A 10,041-nucleotide genomic window follows, 5' to 3' on the forward strand; every position below is an offset into this window, starting at 1 on the left:
CTTGCAGTCACCAGACTAAAGCTTGTTTTCATGGTCCCTTCTTTTAACTTCAAGGGATATCAGGACTGGATCCTGAAATACTCTTTTCTGTGGGAAGAGACAGAAATTGCTCTCTCCACAGTTGCAAAATGTTTCTGCAAAAATTGGTACTTGAAAGCTTTTCAAGCTTTTTTAAGACCACAAGTTTGTTGTCAGCCCTGGTTACCCCACCCATCAGTGCCACGCACCTCAGGAAAGCCCCCCTACTCCGCACATTCCTGTAGCTATGCGTCTTGGGGAAGCAGTGATTTAAGACTCAAAAAATCTGTAATGTTCACCCCTGGCTCTCAGCATATTCCCAGATGGGAATGTCTCGAGGCAGGCTCGCACGCTGCAGCAGCCAAGTGTTGCTCTTCTCTGTGCGCAGGTGCACTTTAATGCATTAGACAGCTGGAACCGACAGATGCACTCGCTTTAACAAAGGTCTATCACCCCTTTAGCCTTCCCCAGAAAAAAACCCTGCCATTAATGAACATTCCCACCGGCTGCCTTTTAACACAAGCGGCTCTCTCTTCAGCACGCGTCTACAGATCTCGCTTCAGAGCTGCCGCAAACATTGGCACAACGTGCTCCCAGCCAAGGCCACTGGGAAGTCAAACTGCACCTGCCGACCCCACTTCTCCCACAAACAGGGGCTCTCCCCAAGACAAGGGCAGTTTGCTCCTGTGCCTCAGGCAGCTGTGACCAAGGCACCCCTCGCCATCGTTACCCAAACCACAGGCGGCTCGCCCTGATAAACTAGTTACAACTGGGGGTGCCCTGCTGAGGATCCAGCTCCCCGAGGTAACTTTTGCCTTGCCCTTCCTCTTCTCTTACCCATCTGTTCTGTCATTTTCTGCCTTTTGACATCTCAGAGAGGACAATACAGCTTTTTTATGGGAACGACTGAAAAGCCTGTGATGACAAGCCAAGCCAGGGTGAACAAACCCAGGCAAAATTTAAGAGCAACAGGTGACTGTGCTCAAAGATACAGAACAGTATCCAGCATGGATGAGTGGGGAAAAGGACCAAAACACTTAAACAAAAGGCTTTCTTTTGGAGAAGTAAAGCACCCTACAGCAGGCAGCAGGGATTCAGGTGGATAATGGTGGTTTTTCCATATGCACATTTTCACCACTACTTTCAAGTGCGAATTAGGAAATATTTTTTTAAAAATGCTCAAATCTTTTCATGCAAGTAAAACTCAAAGCAAGGGAACAAGAGCTTGGATTTAAATGTGAACCTTGAGGTTTGTACCTAGCTGAAAAACAGAACTTATAGAAATGCACATCCCCTTGCCTGTAGGCTGTTCAGAAGAGCACAGCACCACGCTGCCAGCACAGCCGCCAGGCAGGGCTCTCCATTACTTCTACACTCACGTGACAAGCGTCACGCTGAACTCACTGAAGCTTGCTGACAGTCCAGCAGCACCGAGATTAGAATTGGTAGATATCATCATCTCAGCAGCAAATTAATACTCTGCTATTTAACTGACACAGTAACTTTTTTTTTTTTCTGAAAAACACACATCTGTCAAGTTTCTCTTACACTCAGCTGTGTTTACCTAATGCAGACACAACTAATAATTTTGAGGCACTCATTAAATGACCATCTTGTCTCAAATGACTGACAATTTTACCCCCACCACCCCATGAGCTACAATGATAGCTCTCCCTCCATCACTTAGTTGAAAAACAAAATGTCTCACACAAAGTTTATGTATTGGGTCCCTTTACTTTGACCTGTAAATGATTCCCTAAATTAGTTTAATTAGGGCAAAAATTGTACTAGAAGAGATTCTTGCAGAACTTCCAAATAAGTCAGCTCCATGTTTTACTTGCCTTACCTCTAACCAGCAAAGGAAATAACTGATATGTGGGAAGTTAGCATAGAAACTGTTGCTGATTTAAAGAAAGAAAAAAATCCTTCTGTTTAGAGGGAAGGTAAACCTTGCACTGGGGTAAGAAAGGGTGAAAGGAGGAAAAGGTCTGTTGAAGATCTACCGCTATCCTTTCTATTCTTTCCAATCAACAGAGAAAACTGGGGATTGAAGCCGTGTACTTGACTTGCATGTTGAAACACGAGGCACTCGAGCCCCAGCCAAACACCACGCTTGCCGTAGCCCCCCCGCAGCACAGTGGGATGCCAGTGGCCACTGTCCCTCCAGGGGAACACAAGGGAGGGATCCCCGGGTGCCAGCGAAGGGAATTACACACTTCCTACAACATGGTATAAAAATATAGCCAAGGCCTTTCAGTTCAGAAATCTCCTTATTCTTGACTTCAAACGGTCGCCTTCCTTCCAGGTTTGGAGCCTGCACCTGTTTCTTTCAGATGCAGGAACAAGGCACCACTGTTTCTCCCCCAGACCATTTTGCCATTAGTTCAGTGGTTTGAGTACTCACAACCTTGACATTCAGGTCCTCCTTGCCTGAACAGATTCAGAACACCATCTTACAGAATATAAAAGGCTTAAAATACTCTGGTGTACACACAGGCACATCACATCACCCCCCACCCCCTCCTTCTTCCCATGCCACAAAAAAATACTTCAAATCACTATATGAAGGAGTGGGGGGAGGGGGAGCCTGCTGTTCCACTTCCTTTTAAGATGGGGTTTAATCCTCAGTGTAAAAACAGTGCCACTCTCTTGATTCATAATCCCAGCAGAAACACAGCACTCGCTGCTGGAGGAGGCCACGAGAGGGTTTGCAGGTTTTTTTCTTTTACAATCCAGCCAAGCTAATCAAGGTTAACCTGTTTCTCCCACTCGGGATTTGCTTCAACTAGCACATTAAATACTTTGTCTTCGTAGTATTTTTACATGAGGAAAACCATCCCAGGGCAAGCACATTTCCTTCTAATGTCATGGCAACACAGCTGTATGCTCCTAAATCACAGCAGAAAAGCCAGCCCAATGCCTGGCAGGAACAGCTTGGGATTGTGGTTCAGCCTCCCTTTAGCTTCCACTGCATTAGCAACTGGAACCTCATTGGATTTCCAGGCGTAATCATCTTCCTCTTATTTTTCCGCTCCTGTTGTGATTATTTGTAAAAATGACAGCACCATTATCTTCTTGTATGTAAGCCTTCGTACAGACCACTTTGGTAAAGAGATTTAACTGGAGGGGATGGCTTTAAGTGCAGTCTGCTATGAAAAGGGATGGGCAAAGTGGTATCCTGGGGTTCCCAGTCCGCATTTCTACTATTGTTGTAGCTAACATGCCTGATTTGGAAGGGGGGTGGCATTTCCCCCCATCTATCCCTCCCCAAACAGATGCAACAGATCTCCTCTGACTAACCCCCTTCTCCCCACCTGTGTAGTCCTGGCTCTGTTGACATTTGTACAGGCATAAAGCTGGTCAGATGGCAGGAATCCAGTTCTAATTAATGGGAGCAAATGGTTTGCTATAAACAGAGGAAGGGTTGGCATGGGGGGAGGTGACAGATGTCAAGCAAGGGGAAAACATCTATTAGCTGTTCCCTCCTCCACCACCACCCCCAGCACATTTGTTTTGCATCACAGCCCTTCAGTTCAGGCCCTGGTTTAAAACATCCAGACTCACATATTGGATCTGTATTTCAACCTTTGCAGCATCCACACAACCTTCTTAAGGCAGAAGAACGGGATACTGGAAGGAACCGTATAAGGCAGAATTTTAAAACCTCAGGCTTGCCTGCTCTTCAAGAATTTACACAGTCTTATAATCAGTAACCCTGGCAAATCTCCCCTCTGTTTGTCTCTCTGCTGTTAACACTCTCCATACCAGAAACAAGCGTGCATTTTGTCAGAGGGCTGCTGCTCGCAGGCATTTATTTTCCCAGCTCTTAAGATGAAAACAACTGCTCGTTGGCACAAAACCACTCCAAGGTCTCTGGCACAGGATGCAAACAAGAGCAGCTTATTTCCACCTTGACCCAGGCTCCTGTGGCACCCTTAGGTGAGCTGCAGAAACTCCTCAGCTGAGCTGCTCCAGGGAAGACGGGGACCAAGGCCATGGCACAACACACACACCTCACAGAGGACACGCCGGGCTTCTCCTGTCCAAAACTCCAGGCAACAAATACCAGCTGACCTAGTGGTATAGCACAGAGGACACTCCTCTGTATCAAGACAGTGACACTGGGAGGAGGTGTCAGGTGATACCAGCCAAACCGAAACAGTACGAGGAGGAAAAGGGGGTCTGACAGTTAACACAGCAATCAAATTGCCAGGTGTGAGTCCCAGACACATAGGGTGACAAGACAAAGGTGAGTCTCTCTCACAGGACTACCAAGGGGACATGGGGAATGGTCTAGATCTGCTATCTTGGTAATTTTCCCAGCAGGGACACACTGGCGTTTTACAGAAGGATTTGTGACTCAGGATTCCTAGCCCCAGCACAGGCAGAGGCATGGTTTCCAGGTTAAATCAAATTGAAAACCAGATGTGCTTTTGTCAAGGAAACCAGGTCAAGTGTAGCCACAAGGTTTCAGAGCTCCTGCAGCTGTGCCTGTTACGTGAAGAAAGCAAGTGCTGCCTCCTCCTCCACCACCACGTTCACTCTTGCTGCACAGCAGCAGCTGCTTCCTTGGGAAAGGCAGACAAGCAGCTTGCTTACACATACTTAGACTCAAAAAAACCCCCCACATTTTAAGTGCAAGAAAACTTCACAAAGTCTGAAGAGGATCTGACAACTTTCTGTGAATCCAACAAGTATTCCTATGTGCTCTTTTCGTGCTTTTGTAGTAAGGGGCTATCAAACTACTCAAATACACAGCTCGGTATACATATAGTCAGGTATAGCTGACATTTGACCAGCTGAGAACCTTAGCTGCCATTTTCTTCCTCGTCCTAAGAAAGCAGTTTGCTGCCAGTTGATAGTCACCAGTTACACATGGCTGTTAGATTTCTCTGAAGATAGACTTCCACAGCATAATTTATGGACTATCACTCTAGAAAAGCCACTGCCCTCTTTTGGAGGGGTTCTGCATTATACTTGTGCTGATAAAAACAAACCAAAGAGATTTGCTGCCTGTTTGATGTCTGCCTGCTTGCCTCCAGAGCACGGACTAAGCAGTGAGCAGATGCTGTTTGATCTGCGGAGGGCCCTGCTGCTAGTGAGTATTCCCAAACAGCTCCTGGTAAAGAGCAAACAAAGTTCTTGCTTGTTCAGTTAACTCTGATCAATCAATTACAGTTAAGAGAGATTATACGTTACACATGACCTCTTGCCACAGAGGCTGGAAAGACATCTCTTGCCTACCATGCATGCAAACATCTTCCAAAAATGCAGCTGGGTTCCTGTTAGGAAGCATGGTCACCATTTTCAAACGACTGCCAGAAGAGATTCAAGCCTTCAGTGCAGGGGAGAGCATGACAGCTTTAGTCCAAGACATGCCCCCCCTTGAGGAAGGAGATTCCTCCTGCCACTCAACCCAAATTATAATAACGTATTTGCTGGGCCAGGGGGACAGAATATGCCTAAGGGGAGGCGTGACTTTGTTGTATGGGAGTGGAGAGCTCTGCTGCCTGTTCTCATTCCTGCTTATGGATGTGATGTTAATATTAAACAGCACATTAAGAGACAGTGCTCAGAGATAGCACTTGACCCCTGCCTTCCTCTTCATAGGCAAGCACCTTCCCCAGTAGGCTCTCTACTTCCCCAGCTACACTTTAAAAGAAGTCAAAACAGAGGCATGATGCTTGTCGGGAGCTCAGTTCCCCTGAGCAATGAGTCTGCTTTGATCAGACCTTAGGCAGAGGAACACTTCGTTTTGGGGTCAGGTCACACTTCCCTGTGAGCTGTGCTGTGGGACTGCCATTCTAAGCAGTCCCGGGCAAGTATGAAAGCAAAATCTGGCTGTTCATAGATGTCAGGGAGATACATCACCTCCAGGGTAAGTAGTGACTGAACAGGGAATATCCAGACTGCAGCCTTGGATTTCAGCATCTAAACTCTTGCTTAGAACCTGCTTTAGGTACCCAAGCCCCTTAACTGGGTTTCTCAGTCACAGTTCCCTTGAAAAGGGTCTGCTCCAGACCACATGGGAATGTTATAGCAATAAATACTTTAACAATTTAAGTGTTCAGGTACTATGGTAACAGCACCTGAATTATGTATCCTTGAATCAGGAGAGCTCAACTGGTTTTTTTTCCTGTTTATGTTAACTTTCTTCTTTCCTGATTTAAACTTCCACCCCTTATGAATTAACCCGTATTAAAACACTTGGCTTTTCCTCATCTTTGCCTTAAAAATACCTCCTTTAGAGAACTGTTTCATTGTCAGTCTCCAGTTTATTAAAAAAAAAAGGGGGGGGGGGGTAGAGAAAGAAAGAGATGACTTTCTATAAAAATCTTCCAGTTCATCTAGCCCATCTCAAAGTAGGTATAGACAAGAATAGCTGCTCAGCGTGCGTGTAAAATTGTTTTACTAAATGTGGAAGGAAAAGCATTGATTCAATCTCACGGACATGAGAAGTCAAAATTGCACAGAGTTGCCATTAGTGCTCTTGCTGCTGTGAAATCTGAAAGGAGTGGAATGGCCACTCGTTCAGAGTCCAACATAAAGGCAATGGAGGAAGCCAAAATTACTCTTCTGAATTTCCTCTCACTGCTGCTGTAATTGGGCACCCCAAGGTATTCTCTTCTCAGCCACAATGGTGAGCAGTCAAACCTCTCACTGCATACATAGTAGGTAGCAAGAATTGACAGCCAGGGCAACTTTTTCATTGATTTTTCATAATATGATCAATAAAATATTTCATTATGACCCATAAAATCCTATTTGCATCATCAAGAGATGGGAAAGATGCTGTCATGTCTGGAAAAAAAAAATACCTTCCAGAGATGCAGATCTGTTGACTGCTTTTTTCCAGTAAAAACCCATACAAAATTATTTCTTTTCTGATTCTAATCATACCACATCAAGTACTGGCAAAAAAACCCCAAAACCCACTGGTCAGAATCAAGTTTCAGCTAGAGAAGTGTCACGCAATTCAACAATGATGCTTCTAGTTGCGTCGGACAGCAAGTTCAATGTAAAAGGACCAGCTTTCAACATTACAGGCATGCTCTACTGTCTCGTTCAGAAATAACTGCACAAAACGCTACAGAAAACAGCCATCATGCAAAACTTTTCCAAGCAGTCTTCAGTGAACTGCCCCAGATGCAAAGCCGAGAAGTGCACCTTTACCACTGGCTTACAGCTCTGGAGGCAGAAGGGCTGTATCCCAACTAATCAGCAGTGATCTCTAGAGCGCTGCTGAGGGTTACAAGTGGCCCTGGGGAAAAGGGTATTTTTTACTCAAATGCACTCTCTAGTCCATCAGGGGTACGATAATTGGAGGTGAAGATACTTAGATTTTCTTCCTTTAGTTTAACTCTGTATATGTAGAAAGCAAACCCCCATTTTTTTTTTTCCCCCCTCTCACTCATCACTTATGGTTTAAGGGAAAGAATGAAGCAGTGTCTTGAAGTCTAGAGGAAGTAGGTGGCCAAATACACTACAAGCTCTTGGAGCCTTCCAAGGTTTTCAGAGTGCACATTTTAAAACCTTTCAAGGCCACCTGATTATTGGAACATAGATAGGTACTTCAGCTTCTTTTTACTGTCTCACATTAACCATCCAACACTCAGCTAGCCACTTTGAAAAGTATTTGAGTGCGGACTAACTATAGATCAGGCTACAGTAATGTCTATTTCTATACTTATTAAAACTTTTTTTTTCTTCCTTCAATTACAGACCTTGTTTATACAATTTTTGATTGCTCACGAAATAGTCTATGGCACACTCTAAAACCTGGGATATAAGTAGTACAGATTCTGGGAGATTGTTTACAAAATGCATAGTTTTCTCAGAGCCTTGCTTACAAAGCTGAGCTCAGACTGCGAGAGCTATTTAAGACACTGCTGCCCTGACCCTCTCACCCTTTCAAGATGCAAGAAACCCTCACAACAGCTTAGTTCTCCAACAGTCCTTCCCAAAAGGCAATTCATAAAGTTTTAAAGCACTAAGATTACACTGGATATAGGACTTGTGGGAAAGTTCACAGCAAGACAATGCAGCCATTCTGCAGGATACTATAGAATAACCATGAAGGTGTAAGAAATGACACAAAAGCAAGTGAACTGCACTCACCCTTGCCTATTTGTCAGTAGAACAACTGAGCAATTTTTGCAGAACTCCAGCCAGGCTCACCACAGTTTTTACTCCAAGATGCACACAACCTATACTGAACAAGAAGCACCATTTGTAACTGCTACCAGTCAAAGAAAGACATGGACTGAGGGTTTCTGAAGGGATCATGTGTGACACAGGGAAGACTGGCTTGAGAGAGAGAAAAAGGACAAAACTCCATCTCATTCAATTTTCTCCTTAAAGTGGAAAACAGAAACAGTGAAAATCAGCATAATACAGAAGGGGGGAGGAGAGGAAGGACAGTCTGAGGAGAGAGATTGCAACACTTTATTGCTATGGATGTGATTTTACAGTCGCCTGTTGCAACACTGCAGGAAGTCAGGCCAAGACAAAGAGGATCGTTTACACAGCAAAGGTAATCTACTGAGTGTCTGGTTTCTCCTTCATACCGAAGGCCTCCATCTGATAACCTCCACAAGCGGGGACCTGAATGCAAACTGTGACCAGACAATACTACCTACAGCGTGCACCCCTAGGGACTGAGGAGGGAGGAGGAGATCGGGTGTAAAGTGAATCCACAGGAATGGCAGAGAAATCAATCCGAGCAGCCAGAATACAGTTTTCAGAGCTGGCACCACATGTGGCACAGGAGTACCAAGATGTCAATAATGACCGCAAAAAGTCTCAAACCCTCTTTGGGGCTGCATGAGTTTCTGCAGCTTCCAAATTACTCCAGGGATTTGAAGGTTTGCTTCTCCATGTCCATTTTCAGGGTGCTGAAGAGATCTATTTGCCCAAGACATTAGAAACAGACTTGTCCTAATAGAGAAGGTAACCAGGGCCTGTAGTCAGCACCATTACCCACACTGTTACTTCTGTTTGGGACACCCAGACTCTTATGCTTCAGTACCAAGACCTCTTCCTTCTGCTAAGAAATTATACTCTCCTCATCCCTCAAATAGTCTCAGCACTTTAAGCCTCACCATACAGTGACTGCAGCTTTGCAGAAGCCATAGCACCTTTCCAGAGCTCTCTACTCTTCTACCAGGCTCACCACCTGACTCAACAGCATCAGCTGGCAAAGAAATTCGGGGGGGGGGGGGGGGGGAAGACATTATGAGAATTATTAGGTGTCTTCTATTTATCATTTTGTTATTTCTGTTCACAGCAGATTATTTTAGTAAATTGTTTTGAAGTCTCACTCTGTATGCTTGCCTACTGCCCTCCCCATTAGCTCAGAAAAAAACCCCCAACTACTTACGCCTACATGATATTTTCCTGCCATAGAGCTTTATTACTATGACCACCTATACTAATTCCAGAAAATGAACAGAAAACTTCAGCCATTGACAGGAGCTCACACATGACTCTGGAAGGGTATATCCTACCAGATTCTGTGGCCACTGAAATGCAGCTCTTGTTGCTTGTGACTCAAATTGTTTCCAGAAGATCAGAAATCATACCTATGGTCTCTCTTTATTTCCCTTCTCCTTTTTTTATTTTATTTTATTTTTTAAATCCTCTTTACCTCCCTTCTTAGCAACTCAATATCCTGTTTACCATACCTACAGAAGCCAACATTATAAAAAGAATAGTTTAGCCTGTGGGACAAAGAATAGAAAGGCTTTTCTCATGGAGTGGCAAGGAATGGGATCTAAACCAAGAGGCTATATAGAAGTTGAAATTCACTGATATGCATTGATGCTTTCATCTCTTTCATTTCAAGAGAAGCACAAAAATATGAACATTAAAGCCCCTCACTTGGATACTTTCAAAGGAAAGTCAGTCAACAACTAATCAATCCAATCATTTCAAGTACTCTCACATGGGAGCCACACCCAAACTGTGAGGTTTTATATTTAAGGCACCTTGAAAATGAGAAAGAAAAAAGGGAGTTAGGGATAA

The sequence above is a fragment of the Strix aluco genome, chromosome 4 (genome assembly GCF_031877795.1).
Source record: "Strix aluco isolate bStrAlu1 chromosome 4, bStrAlu1.hap1, whole genome shotgun sequence".
NCBI lineage: Eukaryota > Metazoa > Chordata > Aves > Strigiformes > Strigidae > Strix > Strix aluco.